This window comes from Spermophilus citellus (genome assembly GCF_964194105.1).
Source record: "Spermophilus citellus genome assembly, chromosome: 18".
In the NCBI taxonomy this organism is placed as follows: domain Eukaryota; kingdom Metazoa; phylum Chordata; class Mammalia; order Rodentia; family Sciuridae; genus Spermophilus; species Spermophilus citellus.
The window spans coordinates 20,683,595-20,698,503 of NC_138200.1; the positions used below are offsets into that span (position 1 = coordinate 20,683,595).

Here is a 14,909-nt window from a genome sequence, read left to right on the forward strand (position 1 = left end):
CATCAGGTAAGAACATCCCAAAGAGCCATTATGTAAATAAGCTAACTGTACCAGATGAGCCTGCTACACACAGCATGGTGGAGGTGTGGGCGACACATATGTTGTCCAGAGGTAGGGAGATAAACTGAATGAAGATTGAGGAGACTACCACATCAGTAAAAAAAAAATTAGGGGTTTAGGGATCAGAGAAATGTCACAATATTTTATCCAAAGTAAATGAGTAATCATTACTTCTTACATCTTCCACCAAGAACAAGGATGTGCGATATGTGTGAACTCTGGGTTCTGGAGGCAGAAAAAACCCCACACCTGGGAATAGTTATTTGACATGCAAGGTGATATGAAAGGCTGTCACATTTCAGGAGGGCATAGAACAAGGAAGGACCCTGTCCTATGGTAGGTACAGCTATGCCACCTGGCTAATTAAACCCAAGAGTTCCAATGGTCTCAGGAAAATGTGGTGTGTGGAGTTTATGGAAAGTTCCAATAAGAGAGTCACAAGCAATATGCTAAGGTTCTGGATCAAGGTCGTACCATCTGCTAGGAAGGATCATACAACAATTGAAAAACAACTCCTGTTTTTGCTACGTACGGCCCTGGTAGAGATGGAGCACTAGGACACAGGGCACCAGGTGACCATGTGGCCAGAGCAGTCAATTACAACTCATCTCTCAGACTCACCAACTCATGAAGCTAGTCAAGTTCAGAAGCAAACCATCCATCATAGGTGGACGTGGTATACCTGGTATCCAGTATGAACAGGACTAGCCGGCACACCCGAGCAGGTAGTCCAGCCCTGCACGTCCTTCTCTGCCAGTCCCATATCTTTTCCTCACGTGTCTCTGCTGGCTGTCTAAGGAATTCCACGTGACCCACCGATAGAGGAGAAACAGGTCTGAGATTGGTGTATGGGGAGGTTGGCTCTGCACAGGGAAGGATATGGGTTAGGGAATGCATGGTAGCTCCCTAGAGGCCCTTTCAGGGATGGTCTTAAAGATAATATGAGGAAATGCTACAGTTACAATGTTTCATCTGAATTTCATGCATTGGAAACTTAAACCCCAAATTTACATGTTAATAAAGTATTTGGAAGTGGAACCTTTAGAAGGTGATGGGATTAATCAATTTGTGGATTAATGGGTTATTAGGAAAGTGGTTTTGTAATAAAAGTGAGCTGGCTCTGGCTAACTTGCTCTCTCTCTCCTTGGGATGCCCTCTGCCATATTATGATGCAGAAAGAAAGCCCTCATCAGATGTCAGCACCACGCTCTTGGAATTGCCATCCTTGACAACTGTGCATTAATTAGCCTCTATTCTTTCCAAATCATCCAGGATGTGGTATTCCATTATAGTAACAGAAAAACAGATTAAATGCAGGAATATCCTCCCTAAAAGCAAAGTTCAGACAATTCTAGTCCTCCACTTTGTGTAAAAAGAGAAGATCTCCAGGGTTATAGGGCCTCATGGGTGGGATAGTGAACAATTTGGTTGACTGGTCAGGGCTTAGAAGCAGCAAGGTGGAAACTTGGGACTGGGAGGTCCATGGTAGAGTCATATAGATGGGCATGTTGGAATAGGCACAGAAGGTGAAGATCTTGGTATCATATATTGATGACCAAGGAATATATTCAAACACAAAGCAGCACCAAACGATCAAACACCCACCAGTGATGGGAACATGAGCAAGGTCATCATAGTGACTGGCTTGGTGGTCTTGCTCATGGGCTCAACAGCACGGGCTCACACTTACCAGGGTAAATCTGTCATTTACTGTTCCAAATGCCAGCAATGAGCACTAATGCTAAATTCCTGACATGGCACTGTCCTTCAACAAAACTACCTTGATGCTTGTTAAATTAATTGCATTTTGGTGAGGGTCCTTATCCCATTCAGGCAGAAATGGGTTTACATTCCATGTGTGAGTTGCCTCGCTGTCTGTCCACAAAGCCTCAGTTAGCAGCCATTATCTGAAGGCTTAGGGTGCTTCATCCACTGGGATTAGATCACATTGGAGCAGGAGACTCACTTTGCATCAAAGAAAGTATGGGATTGGGCCTCCATTCATGGGCTCCAGGGATCACATGTTATCTACTGCACCATCTCAAGTTGACTATCTAAATTGAAATGGCCTATAAAGCACAGCTGGAACACCAGCTCAGAGATGATGATTCCTAAGAATGAGGTGCCATCCATCTTCCAGGATGCAAAATACTCCTTGACTTAAAGATTTTTTTGTTTGACACCTTGCACCTACAGTTAATCGTGTTTACCCAATAGATTAGAAATCTCTGCACTTAGGAATCAAGGGGTGGAAACAAGAGTGTCCTCATTATCTCTCCCTTTAACCCACTGGAGGAAGGTGTGCTTCTCAGTTCTATAGATTTACAGATCCTGGGTCCCAAAGAGGAAATACTTCTGCCAACAGACAGAGCAGGAATAGGCCATGGTTGTCACCTGAACATTTTGGGTTCTTTGTGTCAAAGGACCAGCAGACCAGGGGAAGATTTACCATCTCAGCGTTGTCTGGGCTCTGTTAGATACTGTGATATACTGCTGTTATCCCCTCTCCAAGGATAACATGTCCCCCCTTCTCCAGACAGTCCAGTTGGCAGGCTGACTATAGCTGTCACTCTTCCCAGGAGAGCCTCAGTTGCATATGGCAACTCAACCAAGATGGCGGCCTAGTTTGAAAGACTGATTCAGGAGTGTAAAGGCCCAGCCAACTTGGGACTTCTCTGAAGGACCTTTCTAGTTGCTGAATTCTGCAAAGAGGTCGCCAAGGTCATTGTTAGGCCCTGTATTGTTCATGAACTTCTCCCACTGTCTGTTCCTATGTCTGTCTCCTCCCTTTCCTGAGCATTAATTCCCAGAGAAGTCCCTACTATACCTCTGACATACTCAACTCCAGCTGGGAGCCCCCTGTTCCCCAGGAACTCAAACTGCACCAGTGCATCCTTCTCACTTCCTTCTGCCCAAATTCATAGCAAGTCCCCACTGTAAGCTCCTTTCTATGTGGCAGATGTGGCAAGAGTGACTCTAAGGAACACCTTGCCTGCAAATGCTTCCGGGCATAAAACCGAAGAATGGATGATCAGAAAACCAGAGGGTGGGTCATCGGGGACACCTAAGGGGGAACCAAGGGATGGGTCGAGGCAGTCTGACCATTGGGCCATGGACCCATGTGAGCATCTCTAATTCCATCTAGAAAGGATGGCGGGTCCTCTTGTCCTCTGAACTTCCTGAGAAATAAGTAGCCAGGCAAGAGTGTGGAGCACATTCAGGATTTGCCGTTACTTTTGAAATTCCGGCTTGAATAGATGTGATGGGCCTGTTTCTCTGTTCTGTTCACCCTTTGTTTCGTCAGACTTTTTCTTCTTGTCTCCCTAGGGAAGAGGAGGTTGTTAGGGTCTGGATCTGGAATGTCCTCCAAAGGCTCACACGTTGAAGACTTGGTCCCTAGCTGGTGGTGCTATTGGAAAGTGGTGGAAAGTTTATGAGGTGAGGCCTACTTGGAGAAAGTGGGTCATTGGGGACATGCCCTGAAGGGTTTTATCTTGTCCCCAGCCCCTTTACATTCTCTCTCTCTCTCTCTCTCTCTCTCTCTCTCTCTTTCCCTTCTTACTGGCTTCCTTGAAGTGAGCAGTTTTACTTGACCATTCACTTCCACCATGACATTCTGCCTCACCACACGCCCACAGCAATGGTGCCAGGCCCTTGTAGACCAAAACCTCTGCAACTGTGAGCCAAAATAAACCTTTTCTTCTTTAAGTTCATTTTCTCAGGTATTTTGTTACAAGTCTGGAAACCTGACTAACACAGAGATCCTTGGGGATGAGACCAAATTGAGGTTACTCAACAAGCAGAGATGTCCATGAAGCAGAAAGAAGTTTTTTTTGTCCCATACACAGTCCAGTCTGAGAACCCAGGATTAAGGAAGATGAGCGTCCATGATCCTAATGAAAGGGCTTAACATGACATCTGGTATATGCCAATGAGCTGTCAAAAGGCAAAGGCAAGATCAGCTAGGGGCAGGATGAGGCTGGGTCCCTCGGGGAAGGGAAGAGGGGGACGCTATGAAAAGGGTCTTCCAAGGGGGCATGGACGCAGCCTTGGTAATGACTAGAAAAAAGGGTCCCTGATAAGAACAAGATCCTGTCCTCTGGTGGGGACAGGGATCTTGCTAGTTGTCCCTGGGGTCCCTGCCTTGCTGCTGCCATCCTTCTGTTCTCTGTACCTCGTAGGGAGTAGATTCTTGAAATGGACCAGCTGGACTGTGGTGGGGACTATATTTATGCACATCCTGAAGGTTCTGACTTTGAATAATTGATTGCGCTTTGGGAAGCAGCACCGTGGCTTTGGCCTGTAAGACATTCACGCAAGACCGTAGCCTTCCGACTGGGCTTAGCATGCACCCACCTCGGGAAAATCTGCTCTTTTAATTAGCGGTGTGCGTGAATCTATCTGGTGCACGGATGCAGTTAATAACAGGGCTGGCTCAGTCCACCAGGCCAGACTCCTCTAAGGGGCTTAAAATATGAAATGTCGCTGCTAAAGACCTTCCCAGATCCCGGCCGCCATGTGAGGACGGAGAAGGGGCTGTGCTCACCATGTGTGGCGATACATAAATATTAGCCTTAAATAACTGTGAATACCTTGTTTCCTAAAAAGATTAGTGGCTCTTCCCTGTGTGATAAATTGTGTGAGTTACAGGCAGACCTGTCTTCCCACTGTATTATCCCACAGCCCTTTAAATAACCAAGTCCAAATTATGCTGGGCAAGCTGTGGGAAATGCGTGGGCAAGCCTGAAACACAGAAGGAAAATTTGGGTTCATTTTTCTTCTGTTTCTGCTTTTTTTTTTTTCTCATACTTTGATTCCACTTTCAGTCTGAGGCTCCTTTTCTCAGACTTATTGTCTCTGTCTCTCTTATTCTCCCTTTCCCTCCATTTCCTTCTGACTCTCTGGCTTCTTTCTCTGTATATGCACAGAATGATAACGGTTAATGTTGGAGTGTTGTACCAAACACTTAAATGTGGTTAAGTTCTAAGCCCTGTACTTCTATGATCTCATTTGTATTTAACAAGAACCAGGAGAGAGTAAGGTTGACTATGCCCATGAGGGACGTGAATTAATTCTGGCACAGAGAACTTAAGATACTGCTCAAGGTCACACAGGGAGTGAGGTGATAGAGCCAGGACTTGCAGCATGTCTGTCTGACCTGCTAGCCAGGTTTCCAGACAGTGTGGTGGTGGGGCATTGCTTCTTATTTCCTGATATTCCTCTAAGACACCTCCTGGGATAGGAAATGAAACTATTGCTTTGTTCAGAAAGCACATTTTGGGGAGTGCATGGAAATATCCAGACTCTCCAAATTCATCGGCAGGGTAACCAGTGCTCAGCCTCAAGGCCAGGAAATGGAGGACTCACCATGGAGGATGCTGATTGCTGTCCTTTTGAAGGTATTGCAAAGTCCTCCCTTTGTGCCCTGCATTTATATCGACTGATTTTTTGAGGGGCAGCGGGGTGTTGGTAAACTGAGAGTAGGCTTGACCACTTGGTGGCCTGTGTGTAACCAGGGACAGAGGAGACAACAGGCTTGATTTGAGAGATTCTTCATTGAGCTTTTAACACTCTGGGCCCAGGCTGCATGGGACACACTGTCCCAACTGAGCATAATCTAAACAGGAAGGATTTTGTTGTTCATTCTGTCCTTTTTACTTTAAAAAGTAATTTTATTTTTAAAAAATACATTGGGGGGCAGGCGTGGCTTAGTGATAGAGTGCTTGCCTAGCATGTGTGAGGCCCTGGCCTCCATGATCCCCAGCAAGAAGCAAAACAAAACAAAAACAAAAACAAAAAACACATTTACAAACAATCAAGTGCATAATTTTTTATGTTCAATTTTGTGAATTTTGACAAAGTTTGCACCCTATAAAGTCCCCAGCACTTCTCTGGTCCCTGATCTGATTCTGTATGCAGAGCTGACTTTTGCCCATTTGAGGGCTTTATAAAAAGGGATCTGACGGAACATATTTGTGCCTGGACCTGGGTGATATTTTGAGATCGTCCCCTGCTGTAGCATATATCAGTAGGGTTTTTTTTTCATTGTTATTTATAAATAGCATTTCATGATGTTACTGTAGAAGAACTTGTTTACCTACTCACTCCTCAGCTGGTGGATGCTGGTTCGGGTCAGTTTTCGTTCATCTCAGGGATAAGGATGACATGAATATTTTTGTCAAATCTTCTTGTAAATGAAAGTCTTCTTCTCTTTCTCCTCCTCCTCCTCCTCCTTTTGAAAGAGCTGGAAGTAAAATTTTCCAGGTCAAACGGCAGGTGCTTGTTTACCTATTATAGTTGCCCTTCTACCAGCAAATGTGTAAGATCTCTAGTTGCTCCATATCCTTGTGAGCCTTTGGGGCTGTCAATATTTCCATTTTGGCCACTCCTCTAGGCATAGAATGGCATCTCACTGTGGTTTTAATTTGCATTTTACGGGTGATTGATGATGTTGAACATTTTTCATGCATATATTGTCTATTTGTCTATCAATATAAGTGTATGTGAAGTGTCCATTCAAGCCTTATGCTCATTGTATCTTGAGTTTTTTCTTTATTATTATTTATTTGTACAGATTCTTTACATATTAGGGAATCAGGTCAAATACATACATACAAACATACAATATACATACATATTTTCTCTCAGGTTTTGTTTTCCTATTTACTTTTCTTATTTAAAAGAATACAACAGACACTAATATGGCATTATGTAAAAATGTGAATATGTAACAGATGTGATTCTGCAATCTATATTTGGGGTGAAAATGGGAGTTCAAAACACAATTTGAGTCTAATGTATGAAAGATGATATATCAAGAGCTATGTAATGCTTTAAATAATCAATAAAAAAAAAATAAAGGTTCAATCATTAGTTTAATGAAATTCAAAAAAAATAAAAAAAATAAAAAAAATAAAATAAATTTTTAACTTTTTTTTTTTTTTGGCTGGGGAGGAAAAAAAAAACACCTTGCTTACTGAATTTGTAAGAACTGTTCCTATAGCATAAATGTTGAGGTCTGAGGACTTCAGGAATTGAGGATGCATTTCTGGGGTGGTCACCATTGGAACTGAGGCCTGATGCCAACTTGACTCAAAAGTGACCAAGGCCAGCAGAAGCCAGCTGATGATGTATCAGAATGTGGAAGAATGACCCTAGGTGACCTTTGGTGAACCTTACATATATTTAAGAGGATGGGGGAGGACAGAGGATACTAACGTTTTCTGGAGGCGCTACATGAGGTGGTGAAGGACTCACAGTTGAGGTATTTGGTGATTCATCTCAAGGGACTTTGACTATTTCTTACAAATTAAAGGCATTTGGTGCTTTAAAAACATTGCTCTACACCCTCTCATCAGGGAAATGAGCTGAGGCAGAGCCAATGGACAAGGTGCCCAGAAGCCCACCCAGTAGACCGTGGTGGAGCTGAGACAGTTCACGACTCTTTGCTGTGGGACTGAGCATTGCCTCCCCTCTCCCGTCCTGCACCCTAAGTGAGCTCTCCACAGCTATACTGGGCAATGGCCTCCCTCTCCCTCCAGGGTATTTTACAGATGATTGCCATAATACCATTACGTCATCCTCCCCCCCCCCCCCCAGTGTTCCTGGTCTCTGACAGCTCAGCCTCGGTGGCGGCTCACTTTCTGCACTTTAGCTCTCCTCAGCGTCCTGCTCCGGTCTAGCTCTGGCCTCTCAGCTGAGGTGCTCAGAGATGAGCACAGCACACTGGGATACCCTGTTTACATCTGGTGACACTGTGCCCAGGCTGATACTGCAGGGTTGCGGTGAGGCCTCAGAGGGAGGCCCGGACCTCACTCACTTTCTGAACTGGCCACTAAATGACTGCATCTGCAAGTGATATATATTGAACACCTCTCTTGGTAGCACTAAAGGTCAGAGGCAGCAGGCTGAGCAGTGGTCACTCAGATGTCCTTTCTCCTGCCCCACTCCACCCCAACTTCTATTTTAGTGAATCATACAGGTGATATAAAACAAACATGCGATTGAAATGAATACAGTCAGGCATGGTGGCACATACCTGTAGTCCCAGGGACACAGGAGGCTGAGATAAGAGGATCCCAAGTTGGAGGCCAGCCTCAGCAACTTAATGAGACTCTGTCTTAAAATAAAACAATAAAAAGGACTGGATATGTACCTCTGTGGTAAAGCACCCCTGAGTTCAATCCCCTCTATCAAAAAAATGAATATGAATATAAATTGTGTATATTCCCCTAGTGGGATATGACCGAGAGAAATGAGAAGGTTCCCTACATAAAGTAGGATGATCAGAGAAGAGCAGCATCTGAGCATGACCTGAAGCCTGGGAGTTGATTCAGGTGGGAGCAGAGTGTACCAAGCACAGGGGACTCCATCTGGGGTGCTGTAGGTTAGAAATACCCACCCACCGTAGAAGCTGGGAGCTGTGTACCTCTGGGAGGTCTGATCTGGAGATTTCAGTGTTGCTAACACAGAGCTGGCATTTAGCCTTCTGGGACTGGATGAGATCCCAGGTTGCACGTGGAGAAGGAAAGAGGGGTGGGCCCCAGACAGAGCCCTGGGAACAGGTGGATTTTGTTTGTATTTATTTATTTTGAACACACATGGAAAGTGAAAGAGGCCGACAAGAGCAGCCAGGGAGCAGGAGGAGACCCAGGGACAGGCGTTTCCACATCAGCTAAAGAGGCCCACAAACAACGGCAAGTGCTCAGAGAATGCTGGCCTGGGTCACCTGTCCACAGGTCGTGAGCCCAAGAAGGGGCTCGGTTTTTCCTGATGCTCTGCTTGGATCCGCCCCACACCCACATTCCTATTGCCAGACACCCACCTTCTGCACTTGCCTGGTTCGTTCTTGGGCAAATGCTTTCTGAGAAATATGGGATAGGACTCCAGAGGCTTCATTTGTTTTCAACCTTAGAGGAAACACCAAATCAGCATTCCACCCCTCGGCAGCTCCTTCCCTGAACTGGACCTCAAGAATGAATGGAAGACTGAGCCGCTGTCCCTCCGACCCAAGCTCCTCCTGGCTTTGCGGTGGCCTGTCTCTGTTCCTCCCTTCCCAGTTCTTTCCTCAGGTCCCTCTTGATGCCAAGCTTTCTCCATGAGAGCCACGTGTCAGATTCCCTTCCTCTGAAAACTTCTGGAGAATTCATCATCTACAGAATATGGCGACCGCTTTCATTTAGAAGATGCCAGCAGCCTTCATGGGCAGGCACAAGAAAACCAAACATCAAGTGACCCAAGCAGTTACGTTCTTCCCAGCATCATAAGGAAACCACTCTAAGACCCAGAACAGTGCTAACTGATCAACTTAGGCAACCAAGTAACAGTGACAGACAGCCCCACCCCTCCACACCCAGCACCCAGCCAGACCTGTGGGCCATGGTTTTTCCTGAGAGTCTCTCTCTATCCACACAAATCCTGACTGCCCAGACTTAAAAATGATGGCTTTAACCTTGAAAGATTAAAATATTTCCATGCAATCAGTAAATTCTTTTATTAAATGTTACAGCAGCTAAATTAAATGATAAGAATAACCAGTATTTTGAAATTCTGAACATCTTATAATTAGACCAGCCTTTAAAAAATATTCCAAGTTAAGGCACATTAGAATGTATTCCACAACATGGAGACAGCCTGACAAAGAAACATTATTCTTAGATTTACAATTAATTACCCTTATGTCTATACCTTGCATTCAATTTGCATATCTTAAAAGTGCTGTAAATTTCGCAGGACTCCTTGTTATTTAAGATCATTTCGCTTCGCAAAAGTTTCTTCAGTGATAACCTTCTCTTGCTTACGGAGTGGTGAGGTCAGTAAATCTGGCTCTGCTTTGCTTTCCAATGTTATAATTTTTCTTTTGTGTGTGTGTGTGTGTGTGTGTGTGTGTTTCATTATTTGGCTTCTTGTTCCTTCTGCCCTCTCATTTATTATTCGCCAAAGAACCAACAGATAGAGAAGCTGGCTGGAAGAGTAAGTGAGTGGTCAGAGACTGAGATGTTATCTTTCCCTCACCACGTATTGGTACTGGGTGTCTGACATGTTCTATACATCTTTCTGGTGCCAACCTCATTAAACAAATACGACTTGATGTATAGCTCTCAAGAAATGAAATTCTACGTAGTAGATTTGCTCTTGTCCCACTAGTGTGCTCTGCCCCTTTCCGTATCCCTCCATCTCTCCCTCTCTCTTTCTGAGCCCCTCACTCCCAAAGGGGGCTGGTCCCTTGTGATTTCTTATTGCAGTTTCATACGGTCACCGCTAATTTCATAACCTCTCCTTTGACTGAATTTTTATGCTCGCTGGGAACGTTCTATTTTAAAAGGACTGCATTGGATCCCCTAAATTATTCACAAGGAGACATTAGCACTCTGTAAAATAGTATATAGCTTGTAGAATGCTGTTGAATATGTTTACCTTGAGAAGATACACATGTGGTATGCTTTTAAATCCACACCCACCTGCTGTCAAATACGCGCTATAGCGTTTTGGGCTTTTAGAGGTGACTTCGTGGTACTCTGCAAAGGGCTCCATCTTTGAGGGATGGAAACAGCCTCAGAACAGAGGGATATGGAACGATTTTGTGGAATTTTAAACATCAGTTGGAGTCTGCTACACACTATTTAAAGGATTTAAAAAAAAACAAAAACGTTTCAACAAAAAAGCAATGCATAGTTTAATAAGACCAGGAAAAAAAAAATCACCAGCATCATTAGAATTGGTGTCACCACTGGGTGAAATTTTGAGTTGCTGATTTTGTTGCTGTTTTGTTTTTTCCAATGTTGCTTTCTTGCAATCACTGGCTCCAATTGGAAATGAGGTAATTGTATCCAAGGTGATCATGGGGTGTATTCAGTTTAGATTTTTGTCTTAACGTAGGAAGGTTTGTTTCTGAAAACCACAACCTGATAACCTGGTGTGTTAAAGGGACAATTCATGTATTTTAGAAGAAATGAAGAAAGAAAGAGAGAAGGAGAGAGACAGGAGGTGGGGAGGAGAGAGAAAGAGAGAGAGAGAGAGAGAGAGAGAGAGAGAGAGAGAGAGAGAGAGAGAGAGGGAGGGAGGGAGGGAGGGGAGGGGAGGGGAGGGGGATATTGATATTGGTGGGGAGAAATTCCTTTCTCCTTTTAATTTTATTTTAAGCATGACCAGGTAATTTCCGGTGGTGGCTTCGTCTTCTCTCTTATTAATTGGCAGTTTATTAAAGCAATTTTTAAAAAGTTAATATCATTGTCATTTCTCCATTACAGTTTTCAGAGAAGCAAGTGTTAAATTGGATATCAAGGAAGGAAAGAAGTTGGCCAGGAAGGAGTGGTCCCCGACAGAAGAGGCCAGGCACCAGAGGCACAGAGGGAGAGAGGACACCCAGCCCACCCCACCCCCAAAGTGTGACACTGATGAGAAGAGAGATTCCCACTTCTGTCTCTGTCTCCCTTTGCTTCCCCTCTCTCTTTCCTCACATTCAATCATCTTCCTCCTCCTTCTCAGAGAAGGTTGCCGAATGGAAGACTTTTAAAAAAAATTTTTTTTGGTACAAATTTATTAATTTCTGACAGTGACATTCTTTGTGACAATTCAATATGTAAGTGAGTCCCCGTGACTTTAGAAAGCCCGTGTATCCTGGCTTTTGATGGGCTGAATAATACCAGTGAATGTGAAAGCGTCTGTCTCTCTCACTCCTCCTTGATTATAATATCATATTTCTATTAAAATCATTTTTAAGAGCCTTCCAAAATTTTCAAATCATGCTTTGTCAAAGCATCGAAAGCTATACCTCAGATGAGCTGTCCTGGAATACCTTGGCAGAAGTATCCAAGTAGCAAGAGTTTTCCTAGTCTTATGTTCTATATACATCTGTTAAATTACTCTGAGCTCTCATTAAATAAAGCTAATGTACTTGTAAAACAGTAGGGAGAGACAGTTTATCATTGTAACTGTTAGAGAGAGCCATTCGGGTAGGGAGGGAGCCAAGAAGACTAGGTATATGCTGGTCAGTGTAGATGTTTCTAAGTCATAAATCTTAGCTCTTTCCCGCCTAGTTATTGTGTATTTCTTTAGTTGAGAGATTGATTGTAGCAGCTGAAGATGAATTTGCCCATAGTCTCTTTCTTCTTCTTCTTTTCCTTCTCCTTCTTTTTTTTTTTTTTAATTCTCCTGATGTTTTGCCAAGGTGATAATACTTTTTCTCCCACCCACCCCCCCTTCATCCCCTGCAATCATTTGTTTCAGATTAAAAGCGAGAAATGGCACAAAGAAACACTGGAAGGTTGGTCTCTTATGGCTAAGAAAACAAGAGGGTATGAAGATGTATAATGTCTCAGGCGGGAAGAAGCCCCCCTGGGATTGATAACAGACTCACCTGAAGGAGAAACGGGGGCACTTATACCATCAGATACCTGGAAATTCACTGTCATTTCCTCACACTGGAGTTTTCAAGCAGATGGCAAAAGGGGTTTAATTTGAAAACACTGAAACGTCGCGTTCGCTCAAAACCATGACAATTGCAGTTTTATTGTCTCCACTCAGGAAAATGTGTGTCAGGATCATCTTGTGGCCCGAATGGGGAGAAAAGGTACTTTTCATGAATATATATAGATGCTGAATTTATAAGGATCAATATAGTCACCAAATGTTGTACAACATGTCAGGATATCATAAAAAGCAGGCAGTTCTACATAAAATACCAGCTTAATCTTGGGGATTTTAAAGCCTCATTAAAATGTGGATAAAGTCCATATATGGAAAGGCAGCCTTCAAAAGGTTGAAGTTATATATCTGTAGGGCAAGAATTGTAAACGCCACTTCTGAATGTCAGTGGCCTTGTGGGTTATAGTAGGTGGTGGTCAGAGGCACCGGCTGGGGACTGTCCTCATTGAGGGGGGGTGGAACTGTGGTTTGGGGGTTGAGTGTCTTCCCATGCTTTGGAAATCCCTAGCTCTCCCTTTTAGGGTAATAGATTTAGTTACAGAAGTCACGCTGGATGGGTCAAATCCTGACACCTTTGGCAAACTCGTACATTTGTGGATTTAATCTTTTTTTTTTTTTTTTTTTTTTTTTTAGTTTGGAGATTGGCTTCTTTTGCAGCAGGATGTTGGCCAAAAAGGACCCTAACAAGGTCTGGGTGGTGTGACAGGGAGACTTGGAGCCTCTGTGATCATCTTGAAGTGGGGGATGAATTGCATGTGCAGTTCCTCTCTGTCCCTGCCAGCTCAGAGGTCAAATTACTCACCAGGAACCCTTCATTCAAGGACAACGAGACTCCAGCTCCTTCTCAACCAATTTTCCTCATCTAACCCATGGCGGCCTCCGACGGACACTGCTTTCGTGTCTAGAACTGAGAACGAACCAGTCACAAGCCAGCGATCCTGGTGCATAGCTGCCCTTGTGGGAGATGTGGGCGGTTTGGGTTCTTCGTCTTGTTTTTTTTCCAAGAGAAACTTTGAAAGTCAAGCAAATACTTTTATCCTGACCTTTCTACAACACTGGCCCACATTCACCACTTGTCAGCAGCGCAAGGTGGCCCGGAGTCATCCCTCACTGCCAGCCGTCATTCTATCACCATTCCCATCAGCCCCATTACCGGGGATCAGCAGAGAGCAGAGCCCTGCGTCTGAAGGATCATTAAACTTGAGGCTCCCAGGTAGCACAGGTAGTCCAGGTGGCCTGTTGTTATTTATAATAAAGGAAAGCACAGCAGCAGCACCTGACGGTGGCCCAGGAGGCCGGCAGAGAACGCCTGAGCAGTGTCACCGCTGAAGGACAGTTAAAAGTGGACCCTTCTCCCCTCACTGTAAGCAAAGAGGATTTATTGAACATCTGTTCTGTACATGGCTGGGAAGATTGATTAATTTAATTGCTCACACTTTGCTTAAGTAACATTTGAATACTTAATGTCAAGTTTGAAGGATATTCCAACATTTGCCTACACACCTTCTTCTTAAAGTTGCAGTGGGAGTTTTGGAAAGGGGATGGGAGAGAGTGTCACCGTCTGGAGCCCTTTCTGAATTCTTCTTGCAAGAGCCTGCAGGAGTTGCCAGTGGGAAATGCTGCTTCTTTTCATAAAAGCAACTAGTTACTTTTCACATTTTTCCATTGTGATAAATCATTAATGTAATGAGGTTGGATCGTCTTCCCTGAGTGGTGGTAATTTTCCCTCTGGTATCAACTACAGAGACAGTTGAGCATATTATATATTTCTGTACCCTTTAACATAATACCGTAATCGTATGAAAGTACCGGATGAGTTAAAGCTGTAATAATTTATTGCAGGTTACAGTCAGGCAGAGTATTTAGAAGGAACTCCTGAAAGTTCTACAGAAAACCAGCCTTTAAATGGTTCTCAACTTATCAACATTTGCCCTTTCCATGATTGGTTGTTTTTTCCTCATCTCAAGTGTCAATCTTACCAGTTTCAAGGAGAAGAACCTGGCAAACCTGAGTTTTTCCTTTAATGAAACTTGGTTTGGGAAAAGCTAGGTGTATTTGTATATCTCATGCATTGAAATTGTAGTTCTAGACCTCAAGTTGAACTATACACACCTAGACCAGAGCATAAAAATGAACGTTGTAAAATGAGAAGGTTTGTCCATGCCTGTAATCCTAGCTACTGTGGAATTGAGGCAAGAAGATCCCAAATTCAAGGTCAGCTTGTGCAATTTAACAAGAAATAAAACAAAAAAGGCTGGGGATATAGCTCAGTGGTGGAACTCCTGCATAGCTACCCTAGGCCTTTGGTTTGATTCCCAGTACCTTATTCCCACCCCACACCCCCCCCCACACACACAAATCACATTTTAAATGTATTTTTCCAATATTTTCTCTCTCCTTTTCTAAATTCTGAAATATTGAAA

At 43.8% G+C, this 14,909-nt stretch overlaps 1 protein-coding gene across 1 annotated transcript in view; it reads left to right on the forward strand.

Annotated features, from left to right (window-relative positions):
• Window positions 1-11,442, forward strand: part of LOC308637471 (uncharacterized protein) — a 160,780-nt gene extending 149,338 nt beyond the window's left edge. The window contains exon 5 of the mRNA XM_081273838.1: window positions 11,310-11,442. The gene's annotated coding sequence lies outside the window, so the exon portion shown is untranslated. The remainder of the gene's footprint in view (window positions 1-11,309) is intronic.
• Window positions 11,443-14,909: the final 3,467 nt, after the last annotated feature.